Source organism: Triturus cristatus, chromosome 3_1 (genome assembly GCF_964204655.1).
Source record: "Triturus cristatus chromosome 3_1, aTriCri1.1, whole genome shotgun sequence".
Taxonomy (NCBI): domain Eukaryota; kingdom Metazoa; phylum Chordata; class Amphibia; order Caudata; family Salamandridae; genus Triturus; species Triturus cristatus.
The window spans coordinates 303,304,366-303,319,237 of NC_140583.1; the positions used below are offsets into that span (position 1 = coordinate 303,304,366).

A 14,872-nucleotide genomic window follows, 5' to 3' on the forward strand; every position below is an offset into this window, starting at 1 on the left:
TCTCCATATTTTACAGAAGCTGTCCTTTAAACTCTACCTTTTGTTTACTGAACTGCTTTTGGGAAACACATTGTCAAAGTAACAGGTGCGTCTTCCAAAAGGAGATTTGTCCTATTTCTACACCAGCGACCTTCACAGCTGCTGTTTCTGAGATCAAGAAGTGATCTAGCTGTGCAAGGATGAGTGTGACACTGAACAGGAGGTGAAATCTAAGTGTGTAGAATGCTGGGTACATAGCATTTCCTGTAAGCCTGTATTCCTAATGCAGGTCCCCACACCTCCGATAGAGATCCCAAGTTGTCCACAATTTTGACTGAACAGTCCCTGGTGATTTTCATAAGAATATTAATACCCTCTTCTACAAAAATACTGTCCTTCACAATTTGTAATTGACCTCTATGTAAATATATATATATATATATTACCTACTGGCGGTCGCCAGTAGGTAGTTATAGTTAGGACCCTGTTTCCATAGGAAATCCGCAACATTCTATTTGGAATAACTTTGGCGCCGGTTGACGAATCCTTGCGAAATTTTCAAAATAGGTGGGGCGCTACGCTCCGCTCCTACCCTGAAAGTCTCGGGGGGATTCGTCAAGCAGGGGCTGAGAAAAAAGGGGGGTCCCAAAACACGTTTTCCCCATGCATTTTTCCATAGGACCTTTAGACACAGCTACAGCCCGAACGGCTGAACAGAATTACTTGAAATTTGGCAGAGAGGTAGCCATAAGGTCAAGGAAGTGCCTTTTGCAGGTCTGGTGTAAATCTGTTCAGTATTTCCTGAGAAAATAGCATTTAAAAGCATATATATATGTGGGCGGAGCCTAACCACACATCTCATCCTGAGATCTGATTGGCTGTCAGCACTTCATCCAAGAAGTGTTGGCAGCCATCTTGGGACCAATATACATGATAGCACCTCATTAAAAAGCATTGCAGTTAATAGAAGGTTTTAAGACTTTAGTTACATTATAAATCATTTGTTGATGGTACCATACTCATTTTAGGAATTGTGGTATGTTCTAAGGTGATTTCACCATGTGAAAAAGCCTTCTGCTGGGATATCATGATTGAGAGAAAAATATTTTCTCATGCTTTTACCACAGAGGTTTGGAAGGTGATCTATAGGCTAAACTGAGAGCTTATTTTCTGTAAATTCACATTATCTTTCTCAGTCATGTGAGAATGAAGTCTGACATTCTCAGTAAAACATGTACATCCAACAAGGGCAGAGACTGTCAGTTGATTCCTTTGTGTTCTACTGCAGCTTCCCAGAGTGTTCCAAAGAACTACTGAAGCCATCTTGCTTGGATTAAAGTGGTAACTCTTAAAACATTTAATTTAAAAAGGAACAAAATGAGGGGGTTCATTTTTCCATAAAAAGTATGATTAGTGCTGCAGAAAGAAAAATTAGGGCACATTTTGAGTGACTTCTCAAATCCTCTTCTATTTCATTAAAAAATTCTGACATGCAGACTGAAACATGCACATTCAATACCAGCAGCAGTTTTCCCTGGTGAGCAGTAGCTTTACTACAGTGATCTAATGAGCAAAAAGAGTGCTAACATTCTGAATTTATGGCAAATGTGTGACACATCTGAATGCCTTCATGATGGAATCAAAGTAAAAAACTGAAAGTATTTCCTACTGAGGAGACTGCAGTAAATGAGGAAATTAGGAAACTTCATAACAAATAAGTCTCCCAAGATGGCCACCAGAGACAAAAGAGCCCAAATGTAGCCCAAATATCACCCAGCTGTAGCCCAAGTATAGCCCAATGACAGAATGTCCCAGAATGTTCTTAAAAACAACTAGAGCGCTTACTGTCTTCATTATGACAAAAGTATGGTACACCTGAAGCCATCTTGATTGGAATAAACTGGTAACACTTAAAACATTTAATTTAAAAAGGAACACAATGAGGAGGTTCATTTTGCCATAGAAATTATGATTAACGCTGAAGAAAGAAAATGAGGGCACATTTTGAGTGACTTCTCAAATCCTCTTCTATTTCATTAAAAAATTCTGACATGCAGACTGAAACATGCACATTTAATACCAGGAGCAGACTTCCATGGTGCAGTAGTTTTACTACAGTGATCTAATGAGCAACTAGAGTGCTAAAATTCAGAATTTATGGCAAATGTGTGACATATCTGAATACCTTCATGATGGAATCAAAGTAAAAAACTGAAAGCATTTCCTACTGAGGAGACTGCAGTACATGAGGAAATTAAGAAACTTCATAACAAATAAATCTCCCAAGATGGCCACCGGAGACAAAAGAGCCCAAATGTAGCCCAAAATCACCCAGATGTAGCCCAAATATAGCCCAATGACAGAAGTGTGCAAAACACTTATTATTTTGTGTTTTTGCAGTGTTATATAGTGCAGACTTGTCAGGTATTGGAGTGCTTTACATGAGCATTGGTTACATCACACAAGAACAAATTCATTTTGGTTGTAGACATGGGGAGACTAAGTGATTTGACCAGAATCACAGAATGTCGAGCTGAAGCAGAAACTTCAACCTGGTTCCCCAGTTGCAAAGTCTGCAGTTCTGGAAGTAACACCACATCCTCTCCCCTAAGTGCAACATTTAATCAAGTGGTCAACTGGATAAAAAAACATAAAGATAACAAATAATTTAAAAGTGCTTTGTCGCTATTTGAAAACTCAGAAAATATGTCCTTATTTTAGTCTTTTAGAGCACTAACCATAATTTTGATGCCAATAAGACCCTCTCATATATGTAATTTCTAAAGGAAATGCTCTAGGTATTACAGTTTTGATTACATCAAGATGATGTCAGGCGTTCCACACTTTTGTAATAAATATAGAATGTTAGCAATCTAGTTGTTCATTAGGATACTGTTGAGAGGCAGAGGCCAGGGGCACGGACTCTGAAAATTGAAGGCAGGTAGGAGGGTGCAAAGGCAACAATTTAACCACACTGAGCAGGCAGGAAGGGCCGTGGAAGCACAACAGACTATGGAGGGCAGTGGAAAGGGGGGCAGGGGCAACAAACCAACAATACAGGACTTGCAAGAGAGGCTGTTGGAGGGAAGATCTATTACGGGTCAAGGAAGCTAGGGGCGGTCCCCAGATCCCCGGGAGCCACCACAGAACTGAGCAGGAGAGTGAGTCAGGGACAAAAGGGGCACCTTAATTTGAGCCGGGGTGCCTAGGAACGCTTGCTCCAAAAATGAAGAAAACAGACATATGAGACATGGAATTGGAGGCAGAATACAATGGCAGTTTAATGAGAAGATGCAACTTCAAAGAAACCGCAGAATAGAGACATAAAGTACAAAATACAGAATCCAGATAATCATACAGCTGTCATAATATTCTCTGTATCTCAATTAATGTACTGACAGAGAGAGAGAGAAAACACATCTATAAATGCATCATGAGAAACAAGTTACACCAAGGAAAATGTTACCTAGGAACACTCACGTTTACTCTTAGAGCAAGCATTCCTGCAATTACAATACAAAATCTTTTAAATGCAAAAGTAAAGAGAACAATGGTTAAACATAACATGACATTTCATATAGGTAAAATAGAATAAGATACTTCAAGCAAAGCAGAGCAAGACATTTTAAGCAAAGGAAGACAAGAGCTCCCAGCTCTTGGGGAAAACCTGCACTGCCTGTTAACCTACATACAGACGGCGAGGTAGTCCGTCGATATCTGTGGGTGCTCCCTTTTTATATCATTTTGTGGGCTCCTTTGCACGCTACATCTACCTACGTATGCTACCCAAAAGCTTCGTCTGTAGATTTTACCAGACATTTCGTCATTTACCCACTTAATGCTGACAATGGACTGGGTGAAAAGGTCAGTCTCTCAGGCCAATCGCTTATCGTAAGTTCCATAGAGCAAGCAGAAAATAATGGGTATTGTACGGGAATTCAATATATTCATGTATAAAATCTCCTCAGTTCTCCTAACTTGACGCTCTGCGGTTGCCACTTCCTTAAAAGCGGGAAACCTGCCCAGGAAGCAAGTACCAGTCCAGGATGCAGCCTACTGTATGTCGACAGCTTCAGGGGGATGTTGAACTTTGATACCGAGCACGGAGCACTCGGGTAGGGTGGGGGCTACTAGTTTGGATCAGAAGGCCTCGCAGACCTGCCTTCAGACTGCTATACACTAAAATTGCAGAGCTATGGTCAATTTAACAAAGAGGCCTACATATTGAACAGAAGGGCCTACACAGGGGTTTAATGCTGGCTGAGTGGTAAGGATGTCTAAGGATAATTATATAGCAACACAGGACCCGCTGGTCAATTTAATACGGCCTACAAATGCAGCTGGCAGGGCAAGGACAAGGGTCTCATACTTCAGGTGTGGACAGAACGGGCCAGGGGCCCCCTGTGATACAAAATCTACCCTCCTTCAAGGCTGTGGCAATGTAATAGACCATTGTGGGCAGAAGGAAGAGGCAATGGTAGTACAACCATACATGCCAACAGACCCGATTCAGCCAGGAAACGTCCAATGTTTTTAAGCTCAAATGGGCTTTATTTGATCTGTCTCCTGTCTACAATATCCTCTTTTTCAATGTAACTCAAAGGGGAAAATCAATACCCCAGTTTTTTTTCAAAATCTCCCTCTTACCAAGTTCAAAATGTTCGCAAGTATGGTACATTGGATCATGGAAGGAAATGGGATAGGGACATGGACTTGGATAACAGAGGACAGGAGGGACATGGAGAGGTGCACCAAACTGACCCTGCAGGGCAGGCATCAGGGTTTGCAGCAGCACAATACACCACACAGGGCATGCAGGACGGGAGTGCAGCACAACAATCCATAGAAAGCAAGAGGGAGGGGACAGGACCATGCACATGGACAACAGAGAACAGAGGGGCAAGAGGCAATGGTAGCTAGCTGACCATAATGGACAGACAGGAGAGAAAGCTGCAGCATAACAGACCATAAAGGGCAGGAGGGACGGATCAGGGGCATTACAATGGAACAGACAAGCCAGGAGGGAGGGAGTAGGGCTGGGGGCAAGCGGGCAGGGCAGGAGCAGCAAGATAGCCATGGAGGTCAGGCAGGATGGGCACTAGAAGCAAGACACACCATGAAGAGCAACAGTGAGACTGTGATGGCATACACACAGACCATGGAGGGAAGGTGGGAGGGGGTCAGGGGCAGCTAACTGACCACACAGGGAAGGTGGGAGGGGCCATGGCAGCACAGAAGACCATGCATGGCAAGTGGGAGGGTTAGTGGCAGCACAATGGCTATGATGGGCAAGAAGGAGGGTGGAGGGGCATGCACAAAGGACGATGGAGGATAGAAGGGAGGGTCAGGACCTGTGCACAGACAAGAAAGTTCAGGGGAAGGGACCTCACAACAGACCACACGGGGCAGGCAGGAGGAGCAGTTGCAGCACAACAGACCAGGGAGGGCAGAAGGGTGTGGCAGTACAATGGACCATGTAGGACAGGAGGAAGAGGATAGGTGCATGGCATGTGGACAGGCAGGGTGGAGGTGGCAGGGACAGGTTACAGTCATCTGACAATGCTAGGCAGGTGGGAGGGGAGTGGCAGCTCAACAGAACACTCAGAGTAGATAGGAGTGGCAGGTCCATGGGACATGGTGGGCAAAAAGGATGGAGCAGGGGCATGCACAAAGACATCGGAGGGCAGGGGGAAGGAGAATAGGGGCAGCAAGCTAAGCACAGAGTTTAAGCAGGAGGTCAATTATGGGGCATAGAATTGGGCAATGGAGGGCAGGAGGAGTGGACTGGTACATCATACTAAATTGAGGGCAGTGGCAGCACATCAGACCATGCATGGCAGGAGGGAGGAGGCTAGTCCATGGATTCACACAACAGAGGATAGGGAGGAAGGGGATGGGGCAGCAAGCTAACTGTTCAGAGAAGGCGGGTATTAGGAACTTTATTGGTTTTAAAACATTGTGTCTGTGCGAACTACTTAAAATATGAACAAGTATGCAGCATAATCTCACTTTTATTCAGGAAGAAGAGGACGTTTGTGACTGTGACTCCGGGCTCACTTGGCAGAAACACCCCCTGACCCTCCACCCCCTATCGCAAAATGTAATGCCCGTGAAAAGGGTAGGTGAACACAGTGTTATATAGAACATAGTCCTGAGAGCACGATTGAAAATGAAAACCAGACATAGTGTATGGTATAAACTATGCACCAAAAAGTGTGATATAAGATGAACCGGGCGTGAAATATAATATGCAATACATTGTGCGCAGTGACAGATTCATTGGAGAGCGCGAGATAGCACAGGCACTAGCGCGTGCTCTGCGATATGCGCCTTGGAGTGTAATATGCACAGGGCAGTGTTGTGTAACCTAACTAGTCTCTAAAGTTGTAATATAAAATATGTGCTGGGGAGTGTAACGTTGCATATGCACTGTGACAAAGATATGGATCCCAGATTGTAATATGTATGGCATAGCACTGTGCGTTATAACATAGGCATCGAGAAAGGCACGTTAGATGGGGCAATATAACCCGTGCGAAGACAAGTGTGGCATGACATATTCACGGGGTGGTGTTACAGTGCACATGGGCTAGAGAGTGTCATAGCATATGCACTAGCTAGTGGAATACAACACAGAGGTGTGTGGCACTCAGCAGGCAATGGTGGGTGTAACACAGCATTGGGCTCTGTCAGGAGCACGCTGTGACTCTCAAGTGATGTTCGTCCCCTTTCCAGAGAGTAAAATAAAAAGTATTACACATCCGGCAGTGGATGTGTGTTTTATTAACAGTGAGGGGGGTTTCTTGCATAGTTTTGGTCGAATTTTTGTCGAATCCCCTTTGAATGGCTTGGTGTGCATGTGTATTAAATGTGCCCGTCAATAGCTACCCATGTTTGTATAAATAAACGACAAGGGTGTCTACCAGGATTAGGCACGGTAGGGCATCAGACATGTCAGAGCTTCACTAGTGGTGTAAATACATTCCACGTGGATTCATTGCATGCATAGTCGCCTTTTAATGAATATCACGCAAATCGTCATGGTGATAGGTACGTACGGTTTGTCCAGCATGTCCTAGGTGTGTCTATGAATATATATTTTTTAAAAATAATAAAAAACAGTGGCCGGCCCTGGGGATTGGGGTCAAAAAAATATAATTAGGAGACTGGCCCTGGGGGATGGGGTCATCAGGGCCAATAAATTAGAATAAGAAGGGGAACCAAACAGCCCCCCTTCTTAAAAAACTAAAATAAATAAAAGACTGGCATCGTGCCGGAGGCCATGCCCCCTCCGTGCAGCACTCTGCAAACGCGCCCCCAACAGGCATCTCCAGTATGCGCCAGGGAGCTGCGCTGCAGCCAGGTGTTCTGAGGCCAAGCCCCTTTTTACACCTCTTTGCAACGCAGCTCTGTGGCGCTTACAAGAGGTACCTAGTGGTCTAGTTTGACCCTAGGGACCCTTAGGATTCAAGGGGACTTAATCTCTCAACTTAGAACAGCCACAGGGCGCGTTTACACAGTGGTGAAGGGAGGGGACGGGGCCTGAGGTGACGTGTGCAAACACGCACTATGGCACGTTTTAAATTGGGGATATAATTTCCCTTCAATACTGAGGGCCCCTGGGGGCTAACTAGCCCACCAAGTGCTTCCAGTAAGCGCCACTGAGCTGCATTGCAGAGAGGTGGTCCAGGCCGTGCCACTTTTTACACCTCTCTGCAACGCAACTCTGTGGCACTTACTGGAGGTACCTAGTGGGCTAGTTGGACCCTAGGGACCCTCAGGATTCAAATTAACTTAATCTCCCAACTAAAAATGGACACAGGGCGTGTTTACACAGTGGTGAATGGAGGGGACGGGGCCTGAGTTAACGTGTGAAAAAACGCCCTGTGGCCTGTTTTAAGAGGTAGTTTTAATCCCCATGCCCTATTATATACTAGGGGCTTACAGAGGAGGTCATGCTAATCACAGGGGGACCCCAACGCATAATGTTCCCTAGTGTATGTAGGTGTTTTCACTGTATTCTAAGTGTCTTTTAACATAGCACTGGCTCTAGGACTGGTTAGTCAGACTCAGTTACCACCAGTATCCGTCTGAAAAAGTTGAGGGTACAGGATGATTTTGCAACAAGGCTTCTTTCTGCTCTTCTTTTTGTTCTTTCTGCTCGTTATCCTTCTTCCTGCACTTATCTTCGTATTTGAGGACTTCTGTTGCTTCTTTCTGCACTTCTTTTGTTTCTTTCTGTGCATTTTTTCTTCTTTCTTCACATGTCCTATCTCTGTAGGCATAGTTAGAAATTAGCATTTAAAAAACCTTTGAAATTCACAGAAAAAACCATAGGTTTCAGGCACGTTATAGTTAGGAATTAGCATTTAAAAAACCTCAGAAATTCACTGAAAAAACCATAGGTTTCAGGGGTGTTATAGTTAGCTGGACTTTTCACTTGTACAAAACCATTGAAATTCCCCCGTTATAGTTAGTTCAGCTAACTATAACTCACGCGCCCGCAATGCACTGCTGATGTCGTCACATATTACATCACTCATGACATGGTCAGTGACATCACTCATGACATCACTGATGACATCTCAAATGACATCACTGATGACATCACTGATGACATCATCCTTGTGATAGAGTGGCAGACCTCCTCTCACCCTAATATAACCTTTGATACACACATTCAAAAATAGAGACTAAAATTTTTAAAACAATGGACATACCAATACCAGTTACAACAACCTCTTCAGTAATTCTAAGATCCACATACACATCCACTCATTCACCAACAGTCCTATACAGTCACTCATACGTGTACTCACTCATCATATGTACTCATACACCTATACATCCTGTTACACAATGCCACTCATCCATAGTTACTCACACACATAGTCACTCATGCTAATAAAGAATCAAACATACATTTACTTGCATATACAGTTATACACACACCACCATACTTACTTCTATGGAAACTTACACATACTTAGTCTTTTAAACAATCACTTATAGAAACACATACTTATTCATACAGGAACTCTTTCAATCTCTCACTCTCACATATACTCACATATATACACCAATAGTCACATATACTAGTTTAAAACATATGTAGTTACTCATAAAGACACTATTGAGACAGTCATTCACTCACTAACACACCCATACACACACTCATCCACCCATACAGTCCTGCACACATTCTGTGTTCAACCCATACAAACAGTGAGTCACTCATTCATGCACCTATGCACTACGTAATACCCCCCACCGAACCATGCAGACACTCAGACTGATACTCAAAAAACCAACTAATAACCTATATAGACACCCATGTAGCTACTCACCAACCCATGCAGCCACTTATACACAAAGTGAGAGACTGATACAGATATTTACATATTTAAACATTACTCACTAAGCCATGTATTCACTATGATACACTTAATCAGTCAGTTACACAATCAATTTTTCAAAAACAAATCATCCATTTAGACACTTATATACCCATTTATTCTTCCATCGACCTTGAGATATACATATATAAAACATATTTAATTTTCAGAAAAACACACATTCACTGGATGATGTCATCAGTGATGTCATCAGTGATGTCATTTGAGATGTCATCAGTGATGTCATGAGTGATGTCACTGACCATGTCATGAGTGATGTAATATGTGACGTCATCAGCAGTGCATTGCGGGCGCGTGAGTTATAGTTAGCTGAACTAACTATAACGGGGGAATTTCAATGGTTTTGTACAAGTGAAAAGTCCAGCTAACTATAACACCCCTGAAACCTATGGTTTTTTCAGTGAATTTCTGAGGTTTTTTAAATGCTAATTCCTAACTATAACGTGCCTGAAACCTATGTTTTTTTCTGTGATATATATATATATATATATATATATATTCACTGAAAAAACCATAGGTTTCACACACGTTATAGTTAGGAATTAGCATTTAAAAAACCTTGCAAATTCACTTAAAAAACCATAGGTTTCACACATGTTATAGTTAGCTGGACATTTCACTCGTGAAAAACCATTGAAATTCCCCCGTTATAGTTAGTGCAGGCAACTATAACTCACGCGACCGCAATCCTCTGCTGATGACGTCAGATATTACATCACTGTATTTAGACACTTATTTACCCATGTCTTCTTCCATTCATCTTTAGCTATACATATATTACATTTTTTTTTTCTTCAGAAAGACACATATGTCATCAGTGATGTAATATCTGACGTCATCAGCAGAGGATTGCGGTCGCGTGAGTTATAGTTGCCTGCACTAACTATAACAGGGGAATTTCATTGGTTTTTTACGAGGGAAATGCCCAGCTAACTATAACAGCCCCCCTTTTTCTCGGCCACCGCTTGACGAATCACCCCGAGACTTTCAGGGTAGGAGCGGAGCGGAGCGCCCCATTAGTTTTGAAAATTTCGCGAGGATTCGTCAATTGGCGCCAAAGTTATTCAAAATAGAATTTTGAGATTTCCTATGGAAACACGGTCCTAACTATCTACTGGCGACCGCCAGTAGAATATATATATATATATATATATATATATATATATATGACGTAGCCCCCCGAGACTTTCAGGGTAGGAGCGGAGCGCCCCACCTATTTTGAAAATTTCGCGAGGATTCGTCAACCGGCGCCAAAGTTATTCCAAATAGAATGTTGCGGATTTCCTATGGAAACACGGTCCTAACTATCTACTGGCGACCGCCAGTAGAATATATATATATATATATATATATATATATATATATATATATATATATATATATATATATATATATATATATATATATATATATATATATATATATATATATATATATATATTCTACTGGCGGTCGCCAGTAGATAGTTAGGACCGTGTTTCCATAGGAAATCCGCAACATTCTATTTGGAATAACTTTGGCGCCGGTTGACGAATCCTCGCGAAATTTTCAAAATAGGTGGGGCGCTCCGCTCCTACCCTGAAAGTCGCGGGGGCTGAGAAAAAAGGGGGGGTCCCAAAACGCGTTTTCCCCATGCAATTTTCCATAGGGACCTTTAGTCCAAGGTACAGCCCGAACGGCTGAACAGAATTACTTGTAATTTGGCAGAGAGGGAGTCCTCAGGTCAGGGATGTGCCTTTTGCAGGTCTGGTGTCAATCTGTTCAGTAGTTCCTGAGAAAATCAAAAGTAAAATCATATATATATGTGGGCGGAGCCTAACCACACATCTCATCCTGAGATCTGATTGGCTGTCAGCACTTCATCCAAGAAGTGTTAGGAAGCCATCTTGGGACCAATATACATGATAGCACCTCATTAAAAAGCATTGCAGTTAATAGAAGGTTTTAAGACTTTAGTTACATTATAAATCATTTGTTGATGGTACCATACTCATTTTAGGAATTGTGGTATGTTCTAAGGTGATTTTACCATGTGAAAAAGCCTTCTGCTGGGATATCATGATTGAGAGAAAAATATTTTCTCATGCTTTTCCCACAGAGGTTTGGAAGGTGATCTATAAGCTAAACTGAGAGCTTATTTTCTGTAAATTCACATTATCTTTCTCAGTCATGTGAGAATGAAGTCTGACATTCTCAGTAAAACATGTACATCCAACAAGGGCAGAGACTGTCAGTTGATTCCTTTGTGTTCTACTGCAGCTTCCCAGAGTGTTCCAAAGAACAACTAGAGCGCTAACGTATGGCACACCTGAAGCCATCTTGCTTGGATTAAAGTGGTAACTCTTAAAACATTTAATTTAAAAAGGAACAAAATGAGGGGGTTCATTTTTCCATAAAAGGTATGATTAGTGCTGCAGAAAGAAAAATTAGGGCACATTTTGAGTGACTTCTCAAATCCTCTTCTATTTCATTAAAAAATTCTGACATGCAGACTGAAACATGCACTTTCAATACCAGCAGCAGTTTTCCCTGGTGAGCAGTAGCTTTACTACAGTGATCTAATGAGCAAAAAGAGTGCTAACATTCTGAATTTATGGCAAATGTGTGACACATCTGAATGCCTTTGGAATCAAAGTAAAAAACTGAAAGTATTTCCTACTGAGGAGACTGCGGTAAATGAGGAAATTAGGAAACTTCCTAATAAATAAGTCTGCCAAGATGGCCACCAGAGACAAAAGAGCCCAAATGTAGCCCAAATATCACCCAGATGTAGCCCAAGTATAGCCCAATGACGAAAGAATGTCCCAGAGTGTTCTTAAAAACAACTAGAGCGCTTACTGTCTTCATTATGACAAAAGTATGGCACACCTGAAGCCATCTTGATTGGAATAAACTGGTAACACTTAAAACATTTAATTTAAAAAGGAACACAATGAGGGGGTTCATTTTGCCATAGAAATTATGATTAATGCTGAAGAAAGAAAATGAGGGCACATTTTGAGTGACTTCTCAAATCCTCTTCTATTTCATTAAAAAATTCTGACATGCAGACTGAAACATGCACTTTTAATACCAGGAGCTGACTTCCACGGTGAACAGTAGTTTTACTACAGTGATCTAATGAGCAACTAGAGTGCTAACATTCAGAATTTATGGCAAATGTGTGACATATCTGAATACCTTCATGATGGAATCAAAGTAAAAAACTGAAAGCATTTCCTACTGAGGAGACTGCAGTACATGAGGAAATTTCATAACAAATAAATCTCCCAAGATGGCCACCGGAGACAAAAGAGCCCAAATGTAGCCCAAAATCACCCAGATGTAGCCCAAATATAGCCCAATGACAGAAGTGTGCAAAACACTTATTATTTTGTGTTTTTGCAGTGTTATATAGTGCAGACTTGTCAGGTATTGGAGTGCTTTACATGAGCATTGGTTACATCACACAAGAACAAATTCATTTTGGTTGTAGACATGGGGAGACTAAGTGATTTGACCAGAATCACAGAATGTCGAGCTGAAGCAGAAACTCCAACCTGGTTCCCCAGTTGCAAAGTCTGCAGTTCTGGAAGTAACACCACATCCTCTCCCCTAAGTGCAACATTTAATCAAGTGGTCAACTGGATAAAAAAACATAAAGGTAACAAATAATTTAAATGTGCTTTCTCGCTATTTGAAAACTCAGAAAATATGTCCTTATTTTAGTCTTTTAGAGCGCTAACCATAATTTTGATGCCAATAAGACCCTCTCATATATGTAATTTCTAAAGGAAATGCTCTAGGTATTTTGATTACATCAAGATGACGTCAGGCGTTCCACACTTTTGTAATAAATATAGAATGTTAGCAATCTAGTTGTTCATTAGGATACTGTTGAGAGGCAGAGGCCAGGGGCACGGACTCTGAAAATTGAAGGCAGGTAGGAGGGTGCAAAGGCAACAATTTAACCACACTGAGCAGGCAGGAAGGGCCGTGGCAGCACAACAGACTATGGAGGGCAGTGGAAAGGGGGGCAGGGGCAACAAAGCAACAATACAGGACTTGCAAGAGAGGCTGTGGCAATGTAATAGACCATTGTGGGCAGAAGGAAGAGGCAATGGTAGTACAACCATACATGCCAACAGACCCGATTCAGCCAGGAAACGTCCAATGTTTTTAAGCTCAAATGGGCTTTATTTTATCTGTCTCCTGTCTACAATCTCCTCTTTTTCAATGTAACTCAAAGGGGAAAATCAATACCCCAGTTTTTTTTCAAAATCTTACCAAGTTCAAAATGTTCGCAAGTATGGTACATTGGATCATGGAAGGAAATGGGGTAGGGACATGGACTTGGATAACAGAGGACAGGAGGGACATGGAGAGGTGCACCAAACTGACCCTGCAGGGCAGGCATCAGCGTTTGCAGCAGCACAATACACCACACAGGGCATGCGGGACGGGAGTGCAGCACAACAATCCATAGAAAGCAAGAGGGAGGGGACAGGACCATGCACATGGACAACAGAGAACAGAGGGGCAAGAGGCAGGACCATAATGGACAGACAGGAGAGAAAGCTGCAGCATAACAGACCATAAAGGGCAGGAGGGATGGATCAGGGGCATTACAATGGAACAGACGGGCCAGGAGGGAGGGAGTAGGGGTCTGCACATGTAAACAGAGGGCTGGGGGCAAGGGGGCAGGGCAGGAGCAGCAAGATAGCCATGGAGGTCAGGCAGGATGGGCACTAGAAGCAAGACACACCATGAAGAGCAACAGTGAGACTGTGATGGCATACACACAGACCATGGAGGAAAGGTGGGAGGGGTTCAGGGGCAGCTAACTGACCACACAGGGAAGGTGGGAGGGGCCATGGCAGCACAGAAGACCATGCATAGCAAGTGGGAGGGTTAGTGGTAGCACAATGGCTATGATGGGCAAGAAGGAGGGTGCAGAGGCATGCACAAAGGACGATGGAGGATAGAAGGGAGGGTCAGGACCTGTGCACAGACAAGAAAGTTCAGGGGAAGGGGCCTCACAACAGACCGCACGGGGCAGGCAGGAGGAGCAGTTGCAGCACAACAGACCAGGGAGGGCAGAAGGGTCTGGCAGTACAATGGACCATGTAGGACAGGAGGAAGAGGATAGAGGCATGGCATGTGGACAGGCAGGATGGAGGTGGCAGGGACAGGTTACAGTCATCTGACAATGCTAGGCAGGTGGGAGGGGAGTGGCAGCTCAACAGAACACTCAGAGTAGATAGGAGTGGCAGGTCCATGGAACATGGTGGGCAACAAGGATGGAGCAGGGGCATACACAAAGACATCGGAGGGCAGGGGGAAGGAGAATAGGGGCAGCAAGTTAAGCACAGAGTTTAAGCAGGAGGTCAATGATGGGGCATAGAATTGGGCAATGGAGGGCAGGAGGAGTGGACTCGTACATCATACTAAATTGAGGGCAGTGGCAGCACATCAGACCATGCATGGCAGGAGGGAGG

General features: G+C 43.1%; 1 protein-coding gene across 6 annotated transcripts in view; it reads left to right on the forward strand.

The window, feature by feature from the left end:
- The window catches only part of MYO9A (myosin IXA), a 1,236,948-nt gene that overhangs the window by 529,240 nt on the left and 692,836 nt on the right, over positions 1 to 14,872 (forward strand). The window lies entirely within an intron of this gene.